Source organism: Bombina bombina, chromosome 2 (genome assembly GCF_027579735.1).
Source record: "Bombina bombina isolate aBomBom1 chromosome 2, aBomBom1.pri, whole genome shotgun sequence".
NCBI lineage: Eukaryota > Metazoa > Chordata > Amphibia > Anura > Bombinatoridae > Bombina > Bombina bombina.
This window is the reverse complement of record NC_069500.1, coordinates 1032705838-1032722644: the sequence shown is the minus strand read 5'-3', so window position 1 is coordinate 1032722644 and position 16807 is coordinate 1032705838.

Sequence of the window (16807 nt, the reverse complement as noted above, 5' to 3'; positions counted from 1 at the left end):
TTACCATAAAGTAAGTTGACTAGTGCCAAAAGGGACAGATACACAGATGATTCCGGTAATTAAATAACAGGTGAAAAATCACACAGCGCTTTTCCTTTCAGGGTCTCCATGTTACCTGTTCTGATGAGATAGGCTTGTTCACCCCCTAGGCCAAAAAGCTCCACTTACCTTCATAGGTATATAATAGAACCGTCCGTGGCTCACATAAGGAGATTTACAAAGGGTACCTGCGTGCAGAATTAAGTAAGAACGCTGTAATTGCAGCCAGCGTGGAAGTCAGCAACAGCCGATACAAACTCTGCTACACTTTTTCCAAGTGGATTAGGCACTCCAAGCGAGTAAGTTGTACTAAGTCTTACTATGTATTCATATTTCAAGAAAGTAGACTCAGTGTTTCTTCAAATACACTGTTACTTTATTTTGTGGTGGGTTACATCCAACGTTTTAGCCCACTCTTTGGCCTTTCTCAAGGTGACTGACCCACTTCCAAACTCCCATTATATACACACCAATGATTAACTAATAATTGCCAGGTGATTTTCACCACACCTGTCTTCATATTTAACAACACCATATTCTCTGGAGTATATCGCCATCTACTGGACAGCTGAATATCAGCACACTTTGCCAACTCCAGTATTTTAATTTTAAGGTTGTTCAGTTGAAGGCATCATATGGCTATAATCACCTCTACAATTCACAATATCAAATTTACACTTATATACATTTATATCATTTTCACCAGAAATAATAAATTTGCTTAACACATCAAATATTCCTATAGAAAACAGGTCAAGGACAGATAGGTGTTTAGGCCACTGGGGAGCCTCTGTGTCCAATTCCACTATCCTTTTGGCCTCCCTCTGTAGCAACAATTTCTATTTCCTCCCCTTTTCAATTTTGGTACCTGATCTATTGGGCAGCATTTCAGAATCTAGCAGAATCAGGTGGTACCAGGGACGCAGAGGAAGGAGGAAAATCCTCAAGAGTGAAGCGGAGCTAAGCGGGTGGCTCTGTACAACAAAAGAAAAGGTAATTTTCAACGTATCTGATCAGGTAGGAAGTATTGGGGAAGGGGTTACATTTTGTACCCAGATCCAAAGGTAATATATTCCAGGAGAAAGTGGATCTGTATAGGTCTGGCTGGACTTCAAGATTGAAGGATTATTTCTCGGATAAGGCAAGGTAAGATCCCCTTACGCCAATTTCGTATCCTATCTTTTCAATGGGATCTTCCTAACGTCGGTATTTAGAGTCTTGGCTGAAGTGAGCGGTAGAGCCTCTAACGACAAAACTCCAGCCGCAGAAAAAAGTCAGGAGTTAAGAGCTTTATGGGCTAACGCCGGTTTATAAAGCTCTTAACTACAGTGCTCTAAAGTACACTAACACCCATAAACTACCTATGTACCCCTAAACCGAGGCCCCCCCACATCGCCACCACTCTAATAAATTTTTTTAACCCCTAATCTGCCGACCGCACACTGCCGCCACATACATTATCCCTATGTACCCCTAATCTGCTGCCCCTAACATCGCCGACACCTACATAATATTTATTAACCCCTAATCTGACCCCCCAACGTCGCCGCTACCTTACCTACACTTATTAACCCCTAATCTGCCGACCGGACCTCGCCGCTACTCTAATAAATGTATTAACCCCTAAAGCTAAGTCTAACCCTAACACTAACACCCCCTTAAGTTAAATATAATTTTTATCTAATGAAATAAATTAAATCTTATTAAATAAATTATTCCTATTTAAAGCTAAATACTTACCTGTAAAATAAATCCTAATATAGCTACAATATAACAAATAATTATATTGTAGCTATTTTAGGATTTATATTTATTTTACAGGCAACTTTGTATTTATTTTAACTAGGTACAATAGCTATTAAATAGTTATTTACTATTTAATAGCTACCTAGTTAAAATAATAACAAAATTACCTGTAAAATAAATCCTAACCTAAGTTACAATTAAACCTAACACTACACTATCAATAAATAAATTAACTAAACTACCTACAATTACCTACAATTAAATCAACTAAACTAAATTACAAAAAATAAAAAAAGATTAAAAGAATTTTAAACTAATTACACCTACTCTAAGCCCCCTAAAAAAATAACAAAGCCCCCCAAAATAAAAAAATGCCCTACCCTATTCTAAAATAAAAAGTTAACAGCTCTATTACCTTACCAGCCCTTAAAAGGGCTTTTTGTGGGGCATGCCCCAAAGAAATCAGCTCTTTTGCCTGTAAAAAAACCCATACAATACCCCCCAACATTACAACCCACCACCCACATACCCCTAATCTAACCCACCCAAACCCCCCTTAAAAAACCTAACACTAAGCCCCTGAAGATCTCCTTACCTTGTATTCACCCAGCCGGGTATCACCAATCCGTCCAGAAGAGGTCCTCCAGAGGGACCGAAGTCTTCTTCCTATCCAGCCAGAAGAGGTCCTCCAGAGGCTCGGAAGTCTTCATCCAGGCGGCATCTTCTATCTTCTTCCATCCGGAGAGGAGCGGGTCCATCTTGAAGCAGCCGGCGCGGATCCATCCTCTTCTAACGACGTCCTAAGTCTGAATGAAGGTTCCTTTAAATGACGTCATCCAAGATGGCGTCCCTCGAATTCCGATTGGCTGATAGGATTCTATCAGCCAATCGGAATTAAGGTTGGAAAAATCTGATTGGCTGATTGAATCAGCCAATCAGATTCAAGTTCAATCGGATTGGCTGATTTTTTTTTTTACAGGCAAAAGAGTTGATTTCTTTGGGGCATGCCTAGCAAAAAGCCCTTTTAAGGGCTGGTAAGGTAATAGAGCTGTTAACTTTTTATTTTAGAATACGGTATGGCATTTTTTTATTTTGGGGGGCTTTGTTATTTTTTTAGGGGGCTTAGAGTAGGTGTAATTAGTTTAAAATTCTTGTAATCTTTTTTTTATTTTTTGTAATTTAGTGTTTGTTTTTTGTAATTTAGTTTAGTTGATTTAATTGTAGGTAATTGTAGGTAGTTTAGTTAATTTATTTATTGATAGTGTAGTGTTAGGTTTAATTGTAACTTAGGTTGGGATTTATTTTACAGGTAATTTTGTTATTATTTTAACTAGGTAGCTATTAAATACTAAATAACTATTTAATAGCTATTGTACCTAGTTAAAATAAATACAAAGTTGTCTGTAAAATAAATATAAATCCTAAAATAGCTACAATATAATTATTCGTTATATTGTAGCTATATTAGGATTTATTTTACAGGTAAGTATTTAGTTTTAAATAGGAATAATTTATTTAATAAGATTTAATTTATTTTGTTAGATTAAAATTATATTTAATTTAGGGGGGTGTTAGTGTTAGAGTTAGACTTAGCTTTAGGGGTTAATACATTTATTATAGTAGCGGCGAGGTCCGGTCGGCAGATTAGGGGTTAATACTTGAAGTTAGGTGTCAGTGATGTTAGGGAGGGCAGATTAGGGGTTAATACTATTTATTATAGGGTTTTTGAGGCGGGAGTGCGGCGGTTTAGGGGTTAATACATTTATTATAGTGGCGGCAAGGTCCAGTCGGCAGATTAGGGGTTAATAAGTGTAGGTAAGGTAGCGGCGACATTGGGGACAGCAGATTAGGGGTAATAATTATAATGTAGGTGTCGGCGACGTTGGGGACAGCAGATTAGGGGTTTATAGGGATAATGTAGGTTGCGGCGGTGTCCGGAGCAGCAGATTAGGGGTTAATTGTATAATGCAGGTGTCAGCGATAGCGGAGGTGGCAGATTAGGGGTTAATAAGTGTAAGGTTAGGGGTGTTTAGACTCGGGGTACATGTTAGGGTGTTAGGTGCAGACTTAGGAAGTGTTTCCCCATAGGAAACAATGGGGCTACGTTAGGAGCTTAATGCTGCTTTTTTGCAGGTGTTAGGTTTTTTTGCAGCTCAAACTGCCCCATTGTTTCCTATGGGGAAATCATGCACGAGCACGCTTTTCAAGCTGGCCGCTACCATAAGCAACGCTGGTATTGAGAGTTGAAGTGGCGGTTAATTATGCTCTACGCTCCCTTTTTGGAGCCTAACGCAGCCCTTCAGAGAACTCTAAATACCAGCGTTATTTAAAAGATACAGGGGGAAAAAACACCCCTTTGGCCGCAAAACTCTAAATCTAGCCGTATGTGTATTTGAACCCCTAACACGAAACACAAATATCACAACTTCCTTAGGTAGAAAAAAATATTACCATGTTTAGAAAACGCCAATCAAGAATTAATGTGAATTTTACAATATCAGATTGGGATGCAGTCAATAACTTGAGAGATAATAAAGACATCATACTGAAGCTGGCGGACAAGGGAGGAAGTGTGATGCTTATGAATTACAGGGGCTATAAGAAACAAATCTTGAGGCGGTTGGGGAATACTGATAACTATCGGTGCTTCGAAAGAAATTCCACCTTTGAATATATAAAGGAATTGGAAGAGCTCCTACAAATGGGACATTCTAATGGGTGGTTAAGTGAGAATGGGAAACAGTATCTAACAACTGAATATCCAAAGATGACTGTATTTTATGCACTACCCAAAGTGTCATTACAAGCCCCGCCTGGAAGGCCGATAATCTCAGCAATTGACTCTATGGGGGGGTAGTTATCAAGCCGTCAACCTCAAATACGCTGGAATTCCGCAGCGTATTTGTGGCGAGGCTGATTCGCCTTAGTTATCAAAAGGCTCAAGACCGGCAAAAGTAGAATTTTGTGACGTAAGCATCGATCCGCCGGACTCAGTACGACACAGATCGATTCTTACGTCACTCCAGATGTTCCGCACACAAGTGCGGCACAATCTCACTACTTTTGCTAGCTATCAAAAAACGAGCAGGTACGCTCGGCACTTTTACGGCCCAGCGTACCTGGTTTTCAATCCGCCACCCCTGGAGGCGGCGGATCCCATAGGAATCAATGGGAGTCTGACCATAGCGAAAGTACAAGTTCGCTGCTGACAGACATCCCATTGATTTCTATGGGAGCTGTCTACACCTAACACCCTAACATGTACCCCGAGTCTAAACACCACTAATCTGACCCCCCCTACACCGCCGCAACTAAATAAAGTTATTACCCCCTAAACCGCCGCTCCCGTAGCCCACCGCAAGCTACTCTATACATATTAACCCCTTTATTTATCGTGTATATTTGTTTCTTTAACTGTTTGTTTATCTAATTGCACACTATTCTAAATGAGGATCAAGTTTTTCTTATGAATTGTGTTATATATATTTTCATTGATAACTTAGGCGTATTTTTTCAGGTCCGCGGCGGCAAAGGTAGGCGAGCTTAGGCGGGCGTATTGGGCCGGCGAAGCCAGAAAAGTAGACGGCTTGATAACTACCCCCCTATGAATCAACCTATTGCTAAATTTCTTGATGGGTTTTTGCAGGACATTGTAAAGAGAATTCCAACATTCATTAAAGATTCTGCAGACTTTGGGGGGTAGTTATCAACGCGTCTATTTTACCTGCCTTCGCCGGCCCAATACGCCCGCCTAAGCTCGCCTCACATCGCCGCCGCGGACCAGCTGTCAAAAAGCCGCGCACCAAGTACGGGGCAATGAGCAGCGGACTGTGAGAGTTATCACTCATCCAATCTCGCTGCTCTTCGGCTTTTTTACAGCTTTATTGCTAGCCTGTCACTAAGCACCCACACTAACTACACTGTTCTACCCCCTATACCGGCGCTCCCGGAGCCCCACGCAACTAAATAAAGTTACTAACCCCTAAACCGCCGCTCCTAGACCCGGCCGCAACTCTTATAAATTTATTAACCCCTAAACCGCCGCTCCTAGACCCCGCCGCAACTCTTATAAATGTATTAACCCCTAAACTGCCGCTCCCGGACACCGCTGCCACCTACATTATACCTATTAACCCCTATCCTGCCCCCCCTATACCGTCGCCCTCTATAATAAAGTTATTAACCCCTATCCTGCTGATCCCGCACCTCGCCGCAACTAAATAAATAGTTTAACCCCTAAACCGCCTCTCCCTGACCCCGCCGCAACCTATAATAAATTTATTAACCCCTATCCTGCCCCCCACTACACCGCCGCCACTGTAATAAAATTATTAACCCCTAAACCTAAGTCTAACACTAACCCTAACACCCCCCTAACTTAAATATTAATTAAATAAATCTAAATAATATTTCTATTATGAACTAAATTAATCCTATTTAAAACTAAATACTTACCTTTAAAATAAACCCTAATATAGCTACAATATAAATAATAATTATATTGTAGCTATCTTAGGATTTATTTTTATTTTACAGGCACATTTCAATTTATTTTAACTAGGTACAATAGCTATTAAATAGTTATTAACTATTTAATAGCTTACCTAGCTAAAATAAAGAGAAATTAACCTGTAAAATAAAAACTAACCTAAGTTACAATTACACCTAACACTACACTATACTTAAATAAATTATTCCTATTTAAAACTAAATACTTACCTGTAAAATAAACCCTAAGATAGCTACAATATAATTAATAATTACATTGTAGCTATCTTAAGATTTATATTTATTTTACAGGTAACTTTGTATTTATTTTAGCTAGTTAGAATAGTTATTAAATAGTTATTAACTATTTAATAACTACCTAGCTAAAAGAAAAACAAAATTACCTGTAAAATAAATCCTAACCTAAGTTACAATTAAACCTAACACTACACTATCATTAAATTAATTAAATAAATTAACTACAAATAACTACAATTAAATACAATTAAAAAACATTTTAAAAATATTACAACAATTTTAAGCTACTTACACCTAATCTAAGCCCCCTAATAAAATAACAACCACCCCAAAATAAAAAAATGCCCTACCCTATTCAAAATTAAAAAAAGTTCAAAGCTCTTTTACCTTACCAGCCCTTAAAAGGGCCTTTTGTGGGGCATGCCCCAAAGAATTCAGCTCTTTTGCCTGTAAAAGAAAAATACAACCCCCCCCCAACATTAAAACCCACCACCCACATACCCCTAATCTAACCCAAACCCCCCTTAAAATAACCTAACACTAATCCCCTGAAGATCATCCTACCTTGAGTCGTCTTCACTCAGCCGAGCAGCAATGGAACCGAAGAGGAGACTCGGAGCGGCAGAAGTTATCCGCCAAGCGGCGCTGAAGAAATCTTCCATCCGATGAAGTGATCCTCCAAGCGGCGCTGAAGAAGTCTTCCATCCGGGCGATGTCATCTTCCAAGAGGTGCTGAAGAAGTCTTCTATCCGGGCGATGTCATCTTCCAAAATCTGATTGGCTGATTGAATCAGCCAATCAGATTCAAGTTCAATCCGATTGGCTGATCCAATCAGCCAATCGGATTGAGCTTGCATTCTATTGGCTGTTCCGATCAGCCAATAGAATGCGAGCTCAATCTGATTGGCTGATTGGATCAGCCAATCGGATTGAACTTGAATCTGATTGGCTGATTCAATCAGCCAATCAGATTTTTCCTACCTTAATTCCGATTGGCTGATAGAATCCTATCAGCCAATCGGAATTGAAGGGACGCCATCTTGGATGACATCCCTTAAAGGAGCCTTCATTCGTCGGTAGTCCGTCTGTAAAGAAGGATGTTCCACGTCGGCGGGATGAAGATTGAAGACCCCGCTTGGAAGATGACATCGCCTGGATAGAAGACTTCTTCAGCGCCTCTTGGAAGATGACATCGCCCGGATGGAAGACTTCTTCAGCGCCGACTGGAGGATCACTTCATCGGATGGAAGATTTCTTCAGCGCCCCTTGGAGGATAACTCTTCGGTTCCATCGCTGCTCGGCTGAGTGAAGACGACTCAAGGTAGGATGATCTTCAGGGGATTAGTGTTAGGTTATTTTAAGGGGGGTTTGGGTTAGATTAGGGGTATGTGGGTGGTGGGTTTTAATGTTGGGGGGGGGTTGTATTTTTCTTTTACAGGCAAAAGAGCTGTTTTCTTTGGGGCATGCCCCGCAAAAGGCCCTTTTAAGGGCTGGTAAGGTAAAAGAGCTTTGAACTTTTTAAATTTAGAATAGCGTAGGGCATTTTTTTATTTTGGGGGGGTTTGTTATTTTATTAGGGGGCTTAGATTAGGTGTAAGTAGCTTAAAATTGTTGTAATATTTTTTAAATGTTTGTAACCTATTTTTTTATTTTTTGTACTTTAGTTAGTTTATGTAATTGTATTTAATTGTAGTTATTTGTAGTTAATTTATTTAATTTATTTAATGATAGTGTAGTGTTAGGTTTAATTGCAACTTAGGTTAGGATTTATTTTACAGGTAATTTTGTTTTTCTTTTAGCTAGGTAGTTATTAAATAGTTAATAACAATTTAATAACTATTAATTACATTGTAGCTATCTTAAGATTTATATTTATTTTACAGGTAACTTTGTATTTATTTTAGCTAGTTAGAATAGTTATTAAATAGTTATTAACTATTTAATAACTACCTAGCTAAAAGAAAAACAAAATTACCTGTAAAATAAATCCTAACCTAAGTTACAATTAAACCTAACACTACACTATCATTAAATTAATTAAATAAATTAACTACAAATAACTACAATTAAATACAATTAAAAAACATTTTAAAAATATTACAACAATTTTAAGCTACTTACACCTAATCTAAGCCCCCTAATAAAATAACAACCACCCCAAAATAAAAAAATGCCCTACCCTATTCAAAATTAAAAAAAGTTCAAAGCTCTTTTACCTTACCAGCCCTTAAAAGGGCCTTTTGTGGGGCATGCCCCAAAGAATTCAGCTCTTTTGCCTGTAAAAGAAAAATACAACCCCCCCCCAACATTAAAACCCACCACCCACATACCCCTAATCTAACCCAAACCCCCCTTAAAATAACCTAACACTAATCCCCTGAAGATCATCCTACCTTGAGTCGTCTTCACTCAGCCGAGCAGCAATGGAACCGAAGAGGAGACTCGGAGCGGCAGAAGTTATCCGCCAAGCGGCGCTGAAGAAATCTTCCATCCGATGAAGTGATCCTCCAAGCGGCGCTGAAGAAGTCTTCCATCCGGGCGATGTCATCTTCCAAGAGGTGCTGAAGAAGTCTTCTATCCGGGCGATGTCATCTTCCAAAATCTGATTGGCTGATTGAATCAGCCAATCAGATTCAAGTTCAATCCGATTGGCTGATCCAATCAGCCAATCGGATTGAGCTTGCATTCTATTGGCTGTTCCGATCAGCCAATAGAATGCGAGCTCAATCTGATTGGCTGATTGGATCAGCCAATCGGATTGAACTTGAATCTGATTGGCTGATTCAATCAGCCAATCAGATTTTTCCTACCTTAATTCCGATTGGCTGATAGAATCCTATCAGCCAATCGGAATTGAAGGGACGCCATCTTGGATGACATCCCTTAAAGGAGCCTTCATTCGTCGGTAGTCCGTCTGTAAAGAAGGATGTTCCACGTCGGCGGGATGAAGATTGAAGACCCCGCTTGGAAGATGACATCGCCTGGATAGAAGACTTCTTCAGCGCCTCTTGGAAGATGACATCGCCCGGATGGAAGACTTCTTCAGCGCCGACTGGAGGATCACTTCATCGGATGGAAGATTTCTTCAGCGCCCCTTGGAGGATAACTCTTCGGTTCCATCGCTGCTCGGCTGAGTGAAGACGACTCAAGGTAGGATGATCTTCAGGGGATTAGTGTTAGGTTATTTTAAGGGGGGTTTGGGTTAGATTAGGGGTATGTGGGTGGTGGGTTTTAATGTTGGGGGGGGGTTGTATTTTTCTTTTACAGGCAAAAGAGCTGTTTTCTTTGGGGCATGCCCCGCAAAAGGCCCTTTTAAGGGCTGGTAAGGTAAAAGAGCTTTGAACTTTTTAAATTTAGAATAGCGTAGGGCATTTTTTTATTTTGGGGGGCTTTGTTATTTTATTAGGGGGCTTAGATTAGGTGTAAGTAGCTTAAAATTGTTGTAATATTTTTTAAATGTTTGTAACCTATTTTTTTATTTTTTGTACTTTAGTTAGTTTATGTAATTGTATTTAATTGTAGTTATTTGTAGTTAATTTATTTAATTTATTTAATGATAGTGTAGTGTTAGGTTTAATTGCAACTTAGGTTAGGATTTATTTTACAGGTAATTTTGTTTTTCTTTTAGCTAGGTAGTTATTAAATAGTTAATAACAATTTAATAACTATTCTAACTAGCTAAAATAAATACAAAGTTACCTGTAAAATAAATATAAATCCTAAGATAGCTACAATGTAATTATTAATTACATTGTAGCTATCTTAGGGTTTATTTTACAGGTAAGTATTTAGTTTTAAATAGGAATAATTTATTAAAGTATAGTGTAGTGTTAGGTGTAATTGTAACTTAGGTTAGTTTTTATTTTACAGGTTAATTTCTCTTTATTTTAGCTAGGTAAGCTATTAAATAGTTAATAACTATTTAATAGCTATTGTACCTAGTTAAAATAAATTGAAAGTTACCTGTAGAATAAAAATAAATCCTAAGATAGCTACAATATAATTATTATTTATATTGTAGCTATATTAGGGTTTATTTTAAAGGTAAGTATTTAGTTTTAAATAGGATTAATTTAGTTAATAATAGAAATATTATTTAGATCTATTTAATTAATATTTAAGTTAGGGGGGTGTTAGGGTTAGTTAGGGGTTAATAATTTTATTACAGTGGCGGCGGTGTAGGGGGGGGGGCAGGATATGGGTTAATAAATGTATTATAGGTGGTGACGGTGTAGGGGGGGCAGATTAGGGGTTAATAAATTTAATATAGGTTGCGGCAGGGTCCGGGAGCGGTGGTTTAGGGGTTAAACTATTTAGTTGCGGCGAGGTGCGGGATCGGCAGGATATATTAAATTTAATAACTTTATTATAGAGGGCGGCGGTATAGGGGGGGCAGGATAGGGGTTACTAGGTATAATGTAGGTGGCGGTGGGCTCCAGGAGCGGCGGTTTAGGGGTTAATACATTTAATATAGTTGCGGCGGGGTCAGGGAGCGGCGATTTAGGGGTTAATATGTATAGAGTAGCTTGCGGTGGGCTCCGGGAGCGGCGGTTTAGGGGTTAATACATATATTATAGTTGCAGTGGGCTCCGGGAGCGGCGGTTTAGGGGGTAATATGTATAGAGTAGCTTGCGGTGGGCTCCGGGAGCGGCGGTTTAGGGGGTAATATGTCTAGAGTTGCTTGCGGTGGGCTCCGGGAGCGGCGGTTTAGGGGGTAATAACTTTATTTAGTTGTGGCAGTGTAGGGGGGGCAGATTAGGGGTACATGTTAGGGTGTTAGGTGCAGACATCTCCCATAGTAATCAATGAGATGTCTGGCAGCAGCGAACTTGTACTTTCGCTATGGTCAGACTCCCATTGATTCCTATTGGATCCGCCGCCTCCAGGGTGGCGGTTTGAAAACCAGGTACGCTGGGCCGGAAAAGTGCCGAGCGTACCTGCTAGTTTTTTGATAACTAGCAAAAATAGTCAGATTGTGCCGCACTTGTGTGCGGAACATCTGGAGTGACGTAAGAATCGATCTGTGTCGGACTGAGTCCGGCGGATCGAAGTTTACTTCACAAAATTCTACTTTTGCCGGTCTCTAGCCTTTGATAACTAAGGTGAATCAGCCTCGCCGCAAATACGCTGTGGAATTCCAGCGTATTTGAGGTTGACGGCTTGATAACTAGGCCCCTTTATATTGAGCCTAGAGGATATGGGACAATGTAATGATGATTGGCTGTGCTAGTCACAATGGATGTATATAATTTATATACTTGCATCCCCCATGAGGGAAGGATACAGGCAGTAAAAGATATCCTCTTAGAGGATTAGGAATATTAGAGACCCCCCATAGAATTTGTGGCATTGTTGTTACATTTTGTACTACACAAGAACTTCTTTAAATTTGAAAGGGATATATACCTGCAACGTATTGGCACAGCTATGGGGTCACATGTGGCCCTAGCTATGCCAATATTTACATGCACTTCTATGAACAAAAACACATCCTCTCTGACTCAGAGTTTAAATTGTATGGAAAAGGCTACAAATGCTTGATAGATGAGGGGTTTTTTGTTTGGAGAGGCAATGAGGATAGGCTGAAAAGATTTGTGGAAAGCCCACTTAGATTTGTGACTAAATGGAATGCACAAAAAATTGAATTTCTTGATATTGAAATTTTGAAGGAGAGTAACAGGTTTGAGACTAGGATATTTAGAAAGTTAACTGATAGAAACACCACAGTTTCCACTCGAAACATCTATTGAGATCCATGCCTAAGGCACAGATGGTAAGGGCAGTCAGACTGACATCAGACACAAATGCCTGGGAGGCAGCAGTGAAGGATATTGGTCAGAGGTTTCTGCAAAGAGGTTACCCCGAAATGGTAATAGATGAGAGTAAAAAACAAGTACTGGACATGAAGGGAAGTGATCAGGTTAAAAACAAGGATCAGGGAGAAAGGCTATAACTGACTTCATCACAGACACATGGAAGCTACGTCAAACTGTATTGGATAATTGGAAGATATTGGAGGTGGATGAGAAATTAGGGCCCTTTACAAAGGATATCCCTATCTTTTCATACAGAAAAGGGAGGAGTCTTAGAGATATGCTAGTACAAGCAGATCCAACTGAGAAATATGAGACACAGAAGGCACATTTCTTGACTAGGAAAGGAGGGGTATGTTGCCATGGGTGTGTTACCTGTGACAACCTAATATTAGGAGACACCTTCACCCATAGCCATACAGGCAAGAGATACAAAATAAAACTAAATTGTTATTCTAAGTTTGTAGTATACATTATCAAAATGTCGATGTGGGGAAATGTATGTTGGAAAAACGGAATGTGCAGTAAAAGAATGTATGGCTGTACATAGATCCAGCATAAGGTAGGTTATAGATTCTGACCAACCAGTGATGAAGCAGTTTTTGGAAAAGAGACATCCTGTGTCAAGTCTGAGATGCTGCCCAATAGATCAGGTACAAACATTGAAAAGGGAAGGAAAAAGGAAGAAATTGTTGCTACAGAGGGAGGCCCAAAGGATAGTGGAGTAGGACACAGTGCCCCCCATGGGCCTAAACACCTATCTGTCCTTGTTTTCTATAGGAGTATTTGCTGTCTGAAGCAAATTTATTATTTCTGGTGAATATGATATAAATGTATATAAGTGCAAATTTGATATTGTGAATTACAGAGGTGATTATAGCCACATGATGTCTTCAACTGAACAACCTTAAAATTAAAATATTGGAGTTGGCAAAGTGTGCTGATATTCAGCCATCCAGTAGATGGTGATATTCGCCAGAGAATATAGTGTTGTTAAGTGTGAAGACAGGTGTGGTGAAAATCACCTGGCAATTATTAGTTAATCATTGGTATGTATATAATGGGAGTTTGGAAGTGGGTCAGTCACCTTGAGAAAGGCCCAAGTGTGAGCTGAAACGTTGGATGTAACCTACCCCAAAATAAAGTAACAGTGTATTTGAAGAATTACTGAGTCTTCTTTCTTGAAAAAATAAATAAATAAATATATATATATATATATATATATATATATATATATATATATATATATATATACCATGTACAAAATTGAAAATAACACATTTGTGGTCTGTATGATTGCTTTTTTGCATTTTCATGTACCTTTCCAAACTCAATTTATTTTTTAAAAGTGCTTGACATGGGGGTGGAGCCGACTGCTGCAAACCTCAATCTGGATCCCTTTATGAAGATTTGGCTAAGAAAAATTTGAGAGATCCCGGGAGCACCTTTTAGGTATTTCTCCTGGCCTATATTCTTCAGCAACACAACAAGGCTGACAATAGAGTCCACTTGCAGTAAGGTCGCAGCTGTTTATTTGTAGTTATTGTTTTTTCAGAGGTTAAGGCTGCCGCATAATTCCTTCCTCCCCAGATGATGGGAATGTGCCATTAGAGAATAAACATGGAGGATACTTATAGCACTGTGCAGAGTCTACTGGAGGATTTTGAGACACAAATATTTCACAGAATATTTATTATCCTTGGTAATAGCATTTACAGCCTGCGAGTGCAGTACACCCACCCGGCGTTATAACTCAGAAAGCATCTCTTCCAAATGTGCTCCAAGGTTCAGAATTTGCTGGCAATGAATGTCTTGATGGAAGGGTAACATATATGACAGTACCTACCTGTGATGCCCTTCTGATTTAGAGTTGTGCTCCGGAGCTTGTGGAGACACATGCCAGAGAAGGGAAATCTCGACGGAGCAGAACCATGTAGCTGTCTGCACTGATGTTGGATCGGGATGTGGCGGGGAGCCCCGTGGTGCTTAGGGAATAGAATGTCTGGATCTGGGCAGGCCTTCTTGAATACATTGATGAGCAGCTGACTAAGAAGTTTGGCAGGCACACCAGTCTGCACCTAAAGTTATCAGGGTATTTACTTCAATCAGGCTTTTTTGCCCAGCGCTGCACTTTTTTTGAACTTCAGAAATTCATCTTATTTTTTGGAGCTGGATTAGAGGCCATATATTATTTATATAACTGAAGAGTGGTAGTTGGCTAAGGATCTGGAGGACTGTAGTAGATCCCAGCTGTGACTATTAGCTGACATGATGGCGTCTTGGTTTAAACAGCATAAGCAGTAACTAGCTGGAATATCAGCTCCTTTACTTTACTGGTCCTCTAAGTATATTCCATATCTCTCTGCAATGGAAAGTTTCTCCCTTTATGAAGATCTCAATGTCTAATATGCAGGGGCCCCACTTTTTAAGATATTATACCATTGTGATAGTATGAACACTAGACCTGTGATAAGAGGGGATTACCAAGAAGGTGCAAATATTGTGGACATTTGCAGGTTATTGCTTGTCCCTGCTTACATTAAGGAATGCCTTATGTCTATATAATATATCCATAGTTAAGTGTATTTTGTTTAATAGATTGATATGTTATGCTCTATTTTATTATACACTTTGCCTATAAGCTACTGCCCTCTTCTCTACTCCCCATGGTGACCCTTGCACTGTTACAATATAGTTCAGCACACCAGTCTATGTAGGGGGAGTATTTACAGGCAAACTCTGCTTTATTGCGCTTCACAGATATTGCTCTTTTTACAAATTGAAGGTTTGTGGCAACACTATGTCAAGCAAGTCTATCGGCGCCATTTTTTCAACATATAGACACACTTATATACAGACCACCAGCAAAAAGATTATGACTCGCTGAAGGCTCAGATGATGGTTAGCATTCATTAGCAATAAATGATTTTCTAATTAAGGTATTTATATTGGGGGTTTTTTTCCAATCATAATGCTATTGCATACTTAATAGACCACAATACAGTGTAAATATAACTTTTACATGCACTGGAAAACTAAAACTTACTTTATTGCAGTGTTCTGGAACCGAATCCGCAATATATCTGAGGTATGACTGTATAGTTTGATATGTTTAAATCGTATATCTTTAGATTATTGTGTAATCTATATCTTATAGGCATATTGTAAGTTAAGCACTTAATTAATACTTAGATGGATCCCATAGTGGGAATTCCCTACTTATTTGGTATATACTCAATAGTTTTAGATGTTAGTCACACCTCCTTACTTTGTGGGATAAATTGAAACCCCTCATAAAGGGGTCGATTTTACAAGCAATGGGTGCTGCATCGATGCCCCTGCATCGATCGTTTCTGGTCCGCCAGAATTGGAAGTTAAGAAGCAGCAGTCTTACGACCGCTGCTCCTTAACTTCTCTGCCACTTTTTAGGTTGTGGACTGAAATCATCCCAATCCGATCAGGATGATTCACGGCCCCTGCTAGCGGCCGATTTGCTGCGAGTGAGCAGGGGATGGCATTGCACAAGCATTTCACTAGAAATGTTTGTGGAATGTTAAATGCCAACAGCATTATGCTGTCGGCATTTAGCGAGGTAGAGCGGACATGATTCACTACAGCGAATCATGTCCGCTTGACCTATGATAAATCTACCCCTTAGAGTCTATATTGATATTTTGGGTATGTCTCAATACTTAGTAAGACACTTCCTCTTTCTATGAGGTCAGAGTTTGCCCCTTAAGTCACCTACACCCTAATTTTTGTTGCAAGGTATTAGGTACTCATTTAGGGGATACATGTTTGCTAGTTAGTCCAAATTCACCTTATCGTTTCTATACCATATGCATTTAAGCTGGATCTTTGCATATAGGCCATCTGAGACTTTTATCGCAGTGGCGTCACTAGGGGTGCGGGGGGTGCGGACCGCACCCGGGTAACACCCTCAGAGGGGGTGACACCGCAGAATGTAACTGACACTTTGGGCAGCAATGTAAAGATAGAGGACAGAGGTTGGCAGTGGCACTCAGGTTTAGAGGCTCTCAATAATTACAAATTGCATTTCTAAACTCAGGTTTAGAGGCTCTCAATAATTACAAATTGCAGTTCAATGCGCCCGAGGCAGAGCCGCAAAGAGACATTCAAAATTAGGGGGGTGGGGTCTCAATGTTCCTCCTAACGTAACATGTGCGGCCGCACACCTTCCCTCTTAGTGTAGCAGCGCAGGCAGCGTGACACCAGAGGCAGAGGGGGTGCACTGTCCCATAATATACACCACAGCATGTAAGTGACTGCCACAGACTCCGTTCCCCCTGTGATTGATGTGCAGGCAGCATTCCTCAGTTTAGCAACACAGCAGCCCGATCCGCAGCTGTCACTCAACATGCCCCTGCCTTTCTCATTTGCTAAAGTGCTCACCGGTGGGTGTATCAAACCGGCTAATTTAAAACCACATGGCTCTTGTGAGT